The sequence below is a fragment of the Lathyrus oleraceus genome, chromosome 6 (assembly GCF_024323335.1).
Source record: "Lathyrus oleraceus cultivar Zhongwan6 chromosome 6, CAAS_Psat_ZW6_1.0, whole genome shotgun sequence".
Lineage (NCBI taxonomy): Eukaryota > Viridiplantae > Streptophyta > Magnoliopsida > Fabales > Fabaceae > Lathyrus > Lathyrus oleraceus.
This window is the reverse complement of record NC_066584.1, coordinates 249,339,999-249,353,119: the sequence shown is the minus strand read 5'-3', so window position 1 is coordinate 249,353,119 and position 13,121 is coordinate 249,339,999. Positions and strand designations below refer to the sequence as shown.

The 13,121-nt window shown below is 38.4% G+C and overlaps 1 non-coding gene across 1 annotated transcript; it reads right to left on the bottom strand.

Moving 5' to 3' along the window:
* Positions 1 to 11,190: 11,190 nt before the first annotated feature.
* Positions 11,191 to 11,297, bottom strand: LOC127099450 (small nucleolar RNA R71). Its single transcript, XR_007793950.1, has one exon. It is a non-coding gene; the product is annotated as a small nucleolar RNA R71 (small nucleolar RNA).
* Positions 11,298 to 13,121: the final 1,824 nt, after the last annotated feature.

Below are 13,121 nucleotides of genomic sequence, written 5' to 3'. Positions count from 1 at the left end.
TTTAGGGGATTGATGGAATGTACATTCCATCTCCCAAAATGAATGGATGATATTAATTTGGTAAAAGTCCTTCTTTGACCAATTTGAGTTTTGATCCATTCCCCTCCCTCTTCATCTTATTGCCCTTCTTTATGCATACATATCTTTTGGCCTATGATATCTCAAAGTCCTAAGGCTAGTTGATCGAAAAATCAACATAAGTAAGGATGAGATTAGGCCACCTCTTTTGCATAGTCTTTTGTGTGTGGGATGTTTCATGAGCATAGTCCATTATACTATGTCTCTAACATGCATTAACACCAAAATTCTATTGCCCGGCCTCAAATAGTTGTGACTTCTACATAAGTCCAATTACGATTGCTTAACATAGCGCTAAATTTGTGACACAAGGCATAACATTCTAGTTAGTGAGATTGTAAGTCTCCCCTCTTTCATGGTATTGTGTGGAAACTTGGCCTTTTTTCCTTCCTTTGGAAGATGTCTTGGTTCAAGGATCCATGCTTGTGATATGTGGGTTGAGTGTTCTCCAAAGAATGATTTAAAAAAGCAAAAGCAAAAACAATACTAACTTCTAACTCATTAACAACTAACTTTTAATTTCAAGCCATTTACTTTAATGTCATTTAATTTTAGCCTTTATTCATTTTCCATTATTCATACCATCCTAATTGTTTATGTTAATGCAATTTTCACTTTTTCCATTTGGACCATTTTGTGTGATATATCTTGTTTGTGTATAATTTGCTTGTTTGTGTGGTTTTTTACCATTAATGTACATAATAACAACAAAAACCCCTAAAAAACGTTTGTGTGGACTGTTGGCTTGATCTTAGACAAATGAACTTAGAACTTAGGCAACATTCCTATGCTAAAGGACTTGGCCAATTCCTACTTTATGTGAAACCAAGTGCTTGCAATTTGAAACTTCATCCGATACATCATTCAAGATCCCTCTGAGTTCATCTGCAACCTGATCATTATGAAGTTGTTATTTTGAACATGTGACTTGTGGAATTCATCTGTTACACGAACTATCGGAAGAAGATCATGGAGTGGCTAAAGCTTGGATGTGGTTATCTTTATTTGATGCCTTGCTCTTCAAGATAATATAATTGTGCATTTGTGTGTTGCTTGATTCTAAATGTCCAAGGGAATTCTGGGTTTCTATTGACATTCTTGTCTATTGGGTTGCTACCCATTGGTCAGATCTTTTCAACTCTTAACTTTTAATTTTGTGCATAAGATTAGTCTCTTCATCTTCTCCCTATTTCTTTAATTTCAAAATCTCTCCCTCCCTTTTCAAAATCTTCTTTGATTGAACCTATTTTGTTTTGAACTTTGACCACTTTGTAAAAAGATAGAAACTTTGGCCTTATGCCATTGCATATTCAAACTTCTTTTCTTAAATAAAATTTTGTATATAAACTTAACTGTACTTGACTTAAACTTTCAGAAAAGACAAAAGGAACTAATTCAAACCATTTTCAGGCCTTTTGTGCCTTTCAAACTTAAGTTTTGTTAAAAGAAATGCATCCACTTTGAAATTTGTATTACGAACTACGAGATTTTGATCCCTCATTTTTATGTTGGTACGTAGGCACAAGTCTGAAGGCTTGTCAAACACAAAAATATAATTAATGAATTCTTTTCTCATCCCCCATTCTATTTGTTTGTAAACATCATTTTATACCAAATACATATGCACACAAAAAGGGCTCCCTAGGAGTACCTAGGACACTTTGGGTACTAACACCTTCCCTATGTGTAACCAACCCCCTTACCTATAATCTCTGACATTTTATTAGTTTTGATTTGGAAACTTCTTACTTTTGGGTTTTGTTCGTACTTTTTCCCTTTTCCCTTGGAAACAATAAAATTGCGGTGGCGACTCTTGTTATTTGATGTCTAGCTTATCCATAGCTTGATGATCATGAATTTACCGCTAAGTAGTCTCCAGTGGGATTAGCCTACTTTTCGTGTGTATATATTTGTATATATGTGATGTTTGTATATATGTATGTGTGATATAATCTGCTTGTTATGCTTGGTGATCTCTGAGTGGTGAGATAAGTTCTAACCCGAACTTGAGTGCAATTAAGATAGGAGGATGGTATAGTCATGTTTGACTTATATGGAGTATTCCTTAACAAGTTGGCTTGAGAACCATCTGCTCAGTGGAGACTCTTTTGGATTTGGAAATGTCACACAAGTATTTATGGTTAGGCATTACTATCTCTAATTTGGGTCTGAGAAGCCGAGGACTGTAGAACATTTATCCCCTCTTGGCCTATTTAGGACGTAGTGCGGAAACTATTCAAGTGTAGACTTGATAACAGTTGTTACACGATACTATACTCAGACGAGTTTCTCTTTAGAATATTATGGGTCGATGAGTCAGTCATCTTAACCTGTAATATTCAATGGATGGAATTAAGACTTTGGGAACTTTTTAGAACATGATCTACAGGTTTTTATCCTTAGTTCACTCCTTTGGGATGGTTCTTACCCAGACTCCATGCTCGTGACTTACAACAAACCCTTGATTCTTGGTTGATCCAATCAAGTCTTGTCAATATATATGGAACTTGGGTGTTGATAAGGTGTAAGCCATAATCCACCAAAATGGATTATTGATCTTGACAATGACTTTATTCATCCCTTGACCTTTGGTTGTTTGCCTTGTGTGTGATCCCTTACTTGTGATTGTTGCATTCATGCATTCATGCGCATCATAACATTCATCACACAAAAATTTCAAGGAACTGAGGTATTATTTGCAAATATTTCCAGACCATGGATTATGGACGAAGGAACACTAAGAAGTACAGTTTCAGATGTCTCGACTTGAAAGAGTTAAGGAAGCTATCATCTTTTTTATTAGATCCCTTGGACTTCAAACAGTGCCATGGGAAGCTTCTTTCTATTTTGTCTGCTGATGTGGTTGAAGGACTTTTGAGTGTATTGGTGCAGTTCTATGATCCTCTCTACCGTTGTTTCACTTTCCCAGATTTTCAGCTTGTGCCTACCTTGGAGGAGTATTCTCATCTCTTGGGGATACCTGTTTCTAGTAGAGTGCCTTTTAGTGGATTGGAGGAGATTCCCCGATCTAGTATTATTGTTGAAGCTCTTCACTTGAAGAAGTCTGAGATAGAGGCTCATTGAATGAAGAAAGGAGGATTGTTTGGGTTTCCATCTGATTTCCTCATCAAGGAAGCTATTGCTTTTGCTCAAGCTGGTAGTGTGGACGCTTTTGAAGCTATCTTTGTGTTGCTCATTTATGGATTAGCTTTGTTCCCTAACATTGACAGTTTTGTTGATGTTAACGCTATTAGACTTTTCTTGGTTGGGAATCTTGTGCCTACTTTGTTGGGTGATATGTATTTCTCTTTGCATCTAAGGAATTCTAAGGGTGGTGGTACTATTGTCTCTTGCATTCCTCTTCTGTACAAGTGGTTTATTTCGCACTTGCCTCAGACACCTGCTTTTATGGAGAACAAACAATGTTTATGGTGGTCTCAGAGACTTATGTCTCTCACTAATGATGATATAGTTTCGTATGATCCATCTTTGAGCAGTTTGGAGATTATTGATAGTTGTGGTGAATTCTCTAATGTGACTCTCATTAGTACACAAGAAGGAATTAACTACAACCCTGCTTTGGCTCGTCGTCAACTTGGGTTCCCCTTGAGAGCCAAACCTAATAACACTTTGTTAGAAGGTCTTTTCTATCAAGAGGGTAAAGATCCCCACTATTTGAAGCAGAAGATTATGCATGCTTGGCATAATGTGCATAGGAAAGGAAGATCCGAGCTTGGTCCGTCCAATTGTGTAGCTTTGGAAGCTTACACTCTTTGGGTGAAGAAGAGAGCTTTGGAGTTAAAGATGCCTTATCCTTGTGAAAGACCTATGTCTATGGTTGTGGTTGAGCCATTAAATCTCCCTAACCAAGATGTAGAGGAGTTGGAAGACGTGCTCGTCAAGATGAAGCAAGAGAAGGATATGTGGGAAGAGCGTTTCCGTGCTTTGAGCAAGAAGCATGAAGAGTTACAGTTGGAGTCTAAGGACAAAGATGCACTCATTGAGCTACTTGAAGACCGAGTGACAAAGAGACAGAGAGATCCAGAGGTTTCATCTTCCAGCATGCCTCAGCCTTCCGTTGCTTGGAAGAAGATTGTTGATCAGCTTGTCCTCGAGAAGACTCAGATGAAGGCTTCTTTTGAGACCGAGATCCGTCGCATTCGAAGGAAGTATGCGCCCTCAGCTAGGTCTTCTGACGTTGTTAGGGATCCTTAGGATGACTAGTCACCTTTCTTCTTGTACTCATTTGGTTTTTGAAATTGTACTCAGTGTAACCCTTCCAATTATAAATGAAAAGAGATTTTTGGTCATATAAAAATGATTACAATTGTTTATATATATATATATATATATATATATATATATATATATATATATATATATATATATATATATATATATATATATATATATATATATATATATATATATATATATATATATATATATATATATATATATATATATATATATATATATCAACAATTGTAATCATTTTATATGACCAAAAATCTCTTTTCATTTATATATATATTTATTTTTATTTTCAAGGAACTTACTTATATCATTTGTAAATATATATATATATATATATATATATATATATATATATATATATATATATATATATATATATATATATATATATATATATATATATATATATATATATATATATATATATATATATATATATATATATATATATATATATTTACAAATGATATAAGTAAGTTCCTTGAAAATAAAACTAAATAATCAAGCATTGCATTTCATGCATCATTTGCACAAGCATGTTTCTCTTTCTCCAGATGTCTCATTGGTGTTTCTTCTGTGCTTTAGCCAAGCTGACTCATCGGTACAACACCCACGCCAATCATCTGAGAATTATGGAGCATATAGAGCAAGAGAACAAAGAGCTAAAGGACGAGATCACCCGCCTGACTGCCATGATGGAGTCAGTTCTTGCTGCTCAGAGTCAATCTTCTCCAACGCCTGCAACTCCTCCTCCTTAGAGGACGGTTATCTCAGAGGTGGTTACCTCTACCATGCCTTCTGCTACCGCTCATTTCGCGCCCACTATGCCTGTCAGATTCCCGTGGGGAATGCCGTCCAACTTTATGCCTGAAGGCTTTGCGCCTACTTTTGCTTCCATGCCGGTATCTAGCTCGGTCATGTCTATGCTACCTCCCGTTGTGCACATCTTACCTCGTGTAGAGGACACCATTTATCATTCCGAGCCGTCTGAGGGTCCGGATGTTTATGATAAAACAGATGAAATGAAGGATCAGTTTCTTGAGCTGCGCAAGGAATTGAAGACGCTAAGGGGTAAGGATTTGTTCGGAAAGAGTGCTGCTGAGTTGTGTTTAGTGCCCAACATCAAGATCCCAGTGAAGTTCAAAGTGCCTGACTTTGAGAAGTATAAAGGGAATACTTGTCCACTCAGTCATATATGATGTATGCTCGCAAGATGTCTACTCAGATCGACAATGATCAATTGTTGATTCACTATTTCCAGGACAGTTTGACCGGTGCTGCACTCCGGTGGTATATGGGGTTGGATAACGCAAGAATTCAAACTTTCAATGACTTGGGAGAGGCTTTTGTCAAGCAGTATAAGTACAATGTGGATATGGCGCCTGATAGAGACCAGCTGAGGTTTATTTCTCAGAGGGATAAGGAGACTTTTAAAGAGTATGTGCAGAGATTGAGGGAATTGGATGCCCAAATCACTCCTCCTTTTGAGGAAAAAGAGATGACAAAGATCTTTCTGAAAACTCTGAGTTCATTTTATTATGAACGAATGATTGCTAGTGCCCCCAGTGACTTTACCTAAATGGTAAACATGGGGATGAGGCTTGAGGAAGGAGTTCGAGAAGGACGTTTGCCGAAGGATGAAGCATCGTCGAGTAAGAGGTACGGTAGCAATTTTGGGAAGAAAAAGGATAATGAAGCGAATGCAATAAGCAGTGGGAGGAAGAGGAGGCCTCAAATCAGAAGGAATCAACCATCCCATCAACATCATCATCAAGTATCTTCAGTTATTCCGATATTTTCTAATCAACAATCAACACCAGTTCAACAACCACAACGTCAACAACAACAACCGCAACAACGAACAAACACCTACAATAACAACAATACCAAAAACAATCATCATCAACAAAAATTTAAGAGGAAGAAGGTCTCTTTCCACCCAATTCCTATGTCTTATGCAGAATTGTACCCGTCTTTGGTTCTCAAGAACCTAATCCAACCAAGAAACCCGCCGCAGATTCCAGAACCACTTCCATGGTGGTACAAGCCTGAGCTCCGTTGTGCTTTTCATCAAAGAGCACCCAGACATGATATAGAGAACTGTTATCCGCTCAAGTATGAGGTTCAGAAGCTGATGAAGAGTGGAATGGTGTCCTTTGAGGACCGTGCGCCGAACGTGAAAGCAAATCCATTGCCTGCTCATGGGAACTCTTCTGTGAATATGGTGGATGGTTGTCCTGGAGAGTTTAAGGTTTTTGATGTGCGCCTTATTCGGAGGTCCTTAGTGCAGATGCATAAGGACATTTGTTTGGTGAGTGATTGTGAACATGACCATGACAATTGTGTTATCTGTAGTATTAACCCGAGGGGTTGTGAAATTGTGAAAAGGGACATCCAACGACTGATGGATGAAGGCATGATTCAAATTGTTCAATCCCGTCATGTAGATGACGATGTGAATGTCATAGTGCCCGTTTTCAAGCAGCCAGAGAGATTGGTATCCAGTACGACAACAACAACAGTAACAATGTCAACAATAGACCAGTATCGCCGTTGGTTATATGGTTAGCGGGCCCAGTCCCGTACTCATCTGATAAAGTTGTGCCATATCAGTATAATGCTACAATGATAGAAGGTGGTCAAGAGGTCCCGTTACCTATGACTAGCTCTGTGGTGAGCATTGTTGATGTTACCAAGGTGACCCGCAATGGTCGTGTATTTGGGTCGGTGTTCCCAAAGGATAAGGAAGAAACAGTTGTGAGTAAGAAGGTGGAAGTGCCTGTTGTAGATCCAGGTGGTGTTTCAAAAGGTAAGTCTGGTGAATCCAGCGATTTGAAATCTAACAATGATGATGAGGTACTTCAGTTAATCAAAAGTAGTGAGTTTAATATGGTGGAGCAGCTGCTCTAAACCCCCTCAAAAATCTTAGTGTTGTCTTTGCTCATGAATTCTGAAGCGCACAGAGAAGCACTGTAGAGAGTTTTGGAACAAGCTTTTGTAGAACATGATGTTACAGTGGATCAATTCGATCATATCGTGGCTAACATCACTTCTTGCAATAATCTTAGTTTCTATGGTGAAGAACTCCCTGAGGAGGGCAGAAACCATAATCTGGCTTTGCACATTCCTATGAATTGCAAAGAGGTTGCTTTGTCTAATGTGTTTGTTGACATCGGGTCGTCATTGAATGTGCTGCAGAAGTCAACTCTATAAAAGCTATCATACCAAGGAGTGCCTATGAGGTATAGCGGTGTAATCGTCAAAGCTTTTGACGATTTGTGCAAAACGGTTATTGGTTAAGTGGACCTTCCAGTTAAGATAGATCCGAGTGATTTTCAAATTACTTTTCAAGTAATGGATATACACCCGGCCTACAGTTGCTTATTAAGAAGGCCATGGATCCATGAGGCAGGAGCTGTTACTTCAACTTTGCACCAGAAACTCAAATTTGTGAAGAATGGAAAGCTTATGATCGTTGGTGGGGAGAAAGCGTTGTTGGTTAGCCACCTGTCATCTTTCTCTTACGTTGAAGCTGAGGATGAGGTTGGAACTCCATTCAAGGCCTTATCTATTGTTGCTGAAAAGATAGTTGGGGCACCTGTGTCCTCGTTGAAAAATGCTAAGAAGATTGTTGAAAAAGGCAATGTTGATCAGTGGGGGCGCATGGTAGAGGTCTCCGACAACAAAGGCAGAATCGGTTTGGGGTTCCAGAAAGGTTCATCTACTGCAAGGTCTGAAGATATGCAACTTAGCTTTTGTAGCGGAGGGTTCATTCATGGCAATGAACAACACTTAGCTGCTGTGCTAGAGGATGACGAAGAGGAAGACTGCACCAATTTTGTGACGCATGGAAAGGCTTGCAACAATTGGACTGCTGTTGATATTCCTGTTATTTTGCATCGATCTAAGTAATTGCTTTTATATGTTTTTAAAATCCTTCTCCTATGCCTAAGGGAGAAGTGAACATTGTTTGGGCATTTTCAAATTGATCATCAATAAAATTAATTCTATTCATCCACATCTATGATGCCTTGTTTTTACTTTTTGCTTTATTCTGAAAATGGTAATCACAAAAAACATAAATAAATAATATAATTGTCCATTTGCATAATATTTGGTCACAAATCCACTTCTCTAAAATCAAAATATCAAATCATTATGCAGGTTGGTTTCTAACGCCATTGAATACAATGATCCTTCTCCTTCTCCAAATTTTAAATTCCCTGTGTTTGAAGCCGAGGAGGAAGGTGATGTAGAAGTGAGTGATGAATTGTCTCGTCTTCTTGAGCAAGATGAAAAGATCATTCAGCCGTTTGAAGAGCAGATTGAGTTAGTCAACTTGGGTTCCGAGGATGATGTGAAGGAAGTCAAGATTGGGTCTCGCCTGTGTCCAGATGTCAAGAAGGGGTTGATTGATCTTCTTCGAGAGTATTAAATGTGCTTGCTTGGTCCTATCAAGACATGCCTGGTTTGAATTCTGAGATTGTGGAGCATAGATTGCCGTTGAAGCCATAATGCCCGCCAGTCAAGCAGAAGTTGAGAAGAACACATCCTGATATGGCTGTGAAGATCAAAGAGGAAGTGCAGAAGCAGATTGATGTCGGTTTCCTTGTAACCGCTGAGTATTCGCAATGGATGGCCAATATTGTGCCTGTACCGAAGAAAGATGGAAAGGTCCGCATGTGCGTCGACTATCGAGAATTGAATAAAGCCAGTCCGAAAGATGATTTCCCTCTGCCACACTGATCACACTGAATCACACCGTGTTTTTGACTCGGATTTCACATGTTTATTAGGACTTTATTATCATTTTGTTTGTATTATGCTCTCTTTTATGGTGTTTTCAGATATTTAGCACTTTCGGGACCCGTTTAGAAGAAATGAAGCAAAAAGACCTAAAATTAGGGTTTTTCGGCAAATATTGTACATATGGCGTTGCACATGGCGACCGTTATAGGAGAAGCCATGACTCATCAGCCCTCAACCAGGAGGTAACCGCCACGTTCCCATGATCTTATCCATTTCCACACATGGCGGGCGCCATGAAGGGGTGGCGGGCACCACCTTTGTATTCCATGTTCCCACTAAGGAGAAGTTGAGGGGCACCATGGTCTTTCCAAGCTACTGAAATCCTCTATAAATAGTTCGTTCCATTTCATTTTCAAATCATCCAACTTAGTTTACAACACTAAGACTATATTTATCATCTGTAAAAACGGTTATCCGTCACATCGGGGGGTTATCGCACCTTAGTGAGATTGAGTTGGGTCACTTCGAGTTGCTGTCGTCTTTATCTTCAGAGTCGGAGGTTTATTTTCCTTGTACCAGATTTAAAGCCTCCGTTTGGAGCAGGTTCTTATTTTATCGCTTTTATTTAATTTCTGTCTACGCTTTACTTTATTTAATTTTTGTCTACGCTTTACTTTATTTAATTTCTATTTACGCTTTACTTTATTTCATTTCTGTCTACGCTTTATTTTATTTATTTTAAGCGCTTTACTCGTTCTTTACGCCTCACATTCTAAAACAACTTTTCATCATGATCAATATCACTGTGTTTGTTTGTGTTACCATGTCTGGCTAAATCTTTTAAAGGTTAGAATGTAAGAATCACGGTTAAAGAGATGTTTCACATATTGAATATGTAGAAATACTTTAAAGGCTATTTTGATTTTTAACTTGAGTTTTCTGAAACAAACTTGGTTAGTTTTAACTATTCAAGGAGTGCGAAAGTACCCTGGCTTAGTTAACTAGGAATTTTTATCACTTTAAGGAAAAACGATTTTTGAAACTGTTTTCGAACGTGTTGATAGATTTAAAATCAGGAAACTCCTTGGATAAAACTTTCCAAATCAAAATCACTTTTCAACTAAGTTTATGAGTCTTATTTCTTAAAAATAAGTTTACTACTTTAGCATTCTGCGCACCTTTTATAAGGGACAATAAAAGGCCTTAATTTAAGGGTAAACTCGGTTCTGAATACGCGAAAGCGATAGTTCCTGTTAAATGGATTCTTTTCAAGAGTAGAAAATATTGCCTCATAAGTAATTCTATTTAGACAATCGAAACATCACTTAGCCGACGTGATATACATTCAAACTTGTCTTTATCTGCACTGCATTTATTATTTACTGTTATTTTACAACATCAATATCTCTTTTATACCGCCTTAGATAAACATTGTAACGATAGTAATCGATAGATTGACGATTTGGTCTCTGTGGGGTCGATATTCTTTTATATTACTCTGACGCGATTCGTGCACTTGCGAATTCACCGATCAAGTTTTTGGCGCCGTTGTCGGGGACCAACTTCGTCAAATTTCGTACCCTGTTGTTACACCGCCTAGACTAAGGCATTATTAGTCGGTAAATGCGAAGAACCCATAGTACCACAAATTTAGTAGATCCTTTAGCGGAACCCGAACTGTACACTCGTACACGTCTCTTACTCATCCGAATTAAGAAATCTATGGCCGAGAATCGCGACCGGAGACCTCTTAAGGAATTTTCCCAACCCTATTACGAGGAACCTAGTTCTAGTATAGTAAACCCCCTCATTCCAGCCAACAATTTCGAACTAAAACCGTCTTTGTTGCAATTAGTGCAACATAACCAATTCACGGGTCTCGCTACTGAGAACCCAAATCAACATTTAAAAGTTTTTATCCAACTGGCCGACACTTTTAAATCCAACGACGCTTCACCTGATGCGATCCGTTTGAGATTATTTCCTTTCTCCCTCAGGGATAGAGCACGTTCATGGTTAGATTCACTTCCAGCTAATTCAATAACTACCTAGGAAGACCTTAGGAGAATATTCCTTGCTAGATAGTTTCCCCCTAATAAGACTGCTGTTCTTCTAAACCAAATAAGTAGATTTACTTAAAACCAACGAGAATCACTCTTTGAAGCTTGGGAGAGATATAAAGAGCTATTAAGAGTCTGTCCACATCATGGCCTAGAACAATGGCTGATCGTTCATACCTTCTCTAATGGACTCCATTATAACACCAAGATGAGCATCAATGCTGCCGTAGATGGCGCGCTGATAGGAGAAGGGCGATCCAAAACGAAGTGGAATTTAAAATTTCTCCTTAAATGATCCTTACGAATGGGCATGATCAGTGATAGAATCGTTACCTCTTGTGGCGATTGTAACCTTTGATGCAGATCTACGGAGCGATCACGAATGTTGAACGATAACAACGCCTCTACTCAGTCCATACAAACGGATTCCTTCAATCTCAGTGCTAGCTGTTACGAATGAAGGCTTTGAGTGAGTGAGAGAGAGAGAGAGAGAGAGAGAGAGAGAGAGAGAGAGAGAGACGAAATTGCAACTGTTCTAATGCTTCTACACAAGGGTTCTATTTATAGAACTACTTGTGTGGGCTCCAAGCTAAAAAGCCCACTCAAGTGTATATGGCCCATATCTTATAATATGCCAAAATCACTTAAGCGCGTGGTACCTTACCATATTTCGTATTCTAGTTAAGTACATCGTACCTTACGATGTTCTATAATTCACGTAAGGGCACCGTACATTACGGTATTCCTTAATTACTCTATCTCTCATCAATCCGTCCTTTGTGTGTGACCCTATAGGTTTTCGTGGCATTGGCAATTATACTAAATCACGTATTTAACATAATAAACAGTGAGCGGTATCTAGCAACACACCACTGCTACCCAAGACATGAAAATGTCATGTGATCTGACAAATCCTTCTGTGATAATAATTATGTGTATAATTATCCTTTTGCCCTTATGTCTATATTGAACACAAGGCATAAACCGTGTCATCCTTGTCCAGTTCAATATTGGGCCCATAGACATTTATCCTATTACGCAGGATGGGAAAATTCCATATAGGTCACTCATGTACCTTAGCATGCTTCATGGAGTACCCATCAACTGTCTTTATGGTCATCCAGTTACAAACAACATTTGATCAGCAATAAGGCACTCGACTATACATCTAGGGTCCATAGTGGTTTCAGGTCGAAGGGTGGTATACACCATTATCACCATGAGAATAACTTATGACGCTTTACATAACATTCTATATAGTATTCTCATAGCGGGTCAATCCAGTATAAATATTACTCTTAATATTCATACCTATGTTTAAGACTTGATAACTCCTTATCCATGATCCATTAGATATGATCATCAGTCTATAAACATAATAGTCTTCATGCTTTAATATTATCCCACTTCACAATAAAGCTCGACTACGGATACTTTAAGAATAGTGTCCTTATGTTTAATGTGATCTCATGATTAAGTCATACTTGATACATTAAACGGAATATCTATTCTAGGGACTTTATTAAACAAACATAATAAAGAAAAAGCCTTTTACTATTAATAAATAATTCGATACAAGTACCAAAAGTATTGGCCTCTAGGGCTTACACCAACAATCTCCCACTAGCACTAGAGCCAATCAGGCATTCCCCTAATGCCCATAGATCTAGTATGACCATCATGCTTCTGCTGCGCAAGAGGCTTTGTCAGTGGGTCAGCAATATTGTCAAGTGTAGGTACTCTGCATATTTTCACATCTCCTCTATCTATTATCTCTCGAATGAGGTGATAACGCCTAAGTATGTGTATGGATCGTTGGTGAGATCTAGGCTCCTTAGCTTTTGCGATAGCACCATTGTTATCACAATAGAGACCAATGGGATCCACAATGCTAGGAACTATGTCAAGTTCACTAATGAACTTTTTGATCCAAACAACTTCTTTGTTGCACTCGAGGCAGCAATATACTCGGCCTCG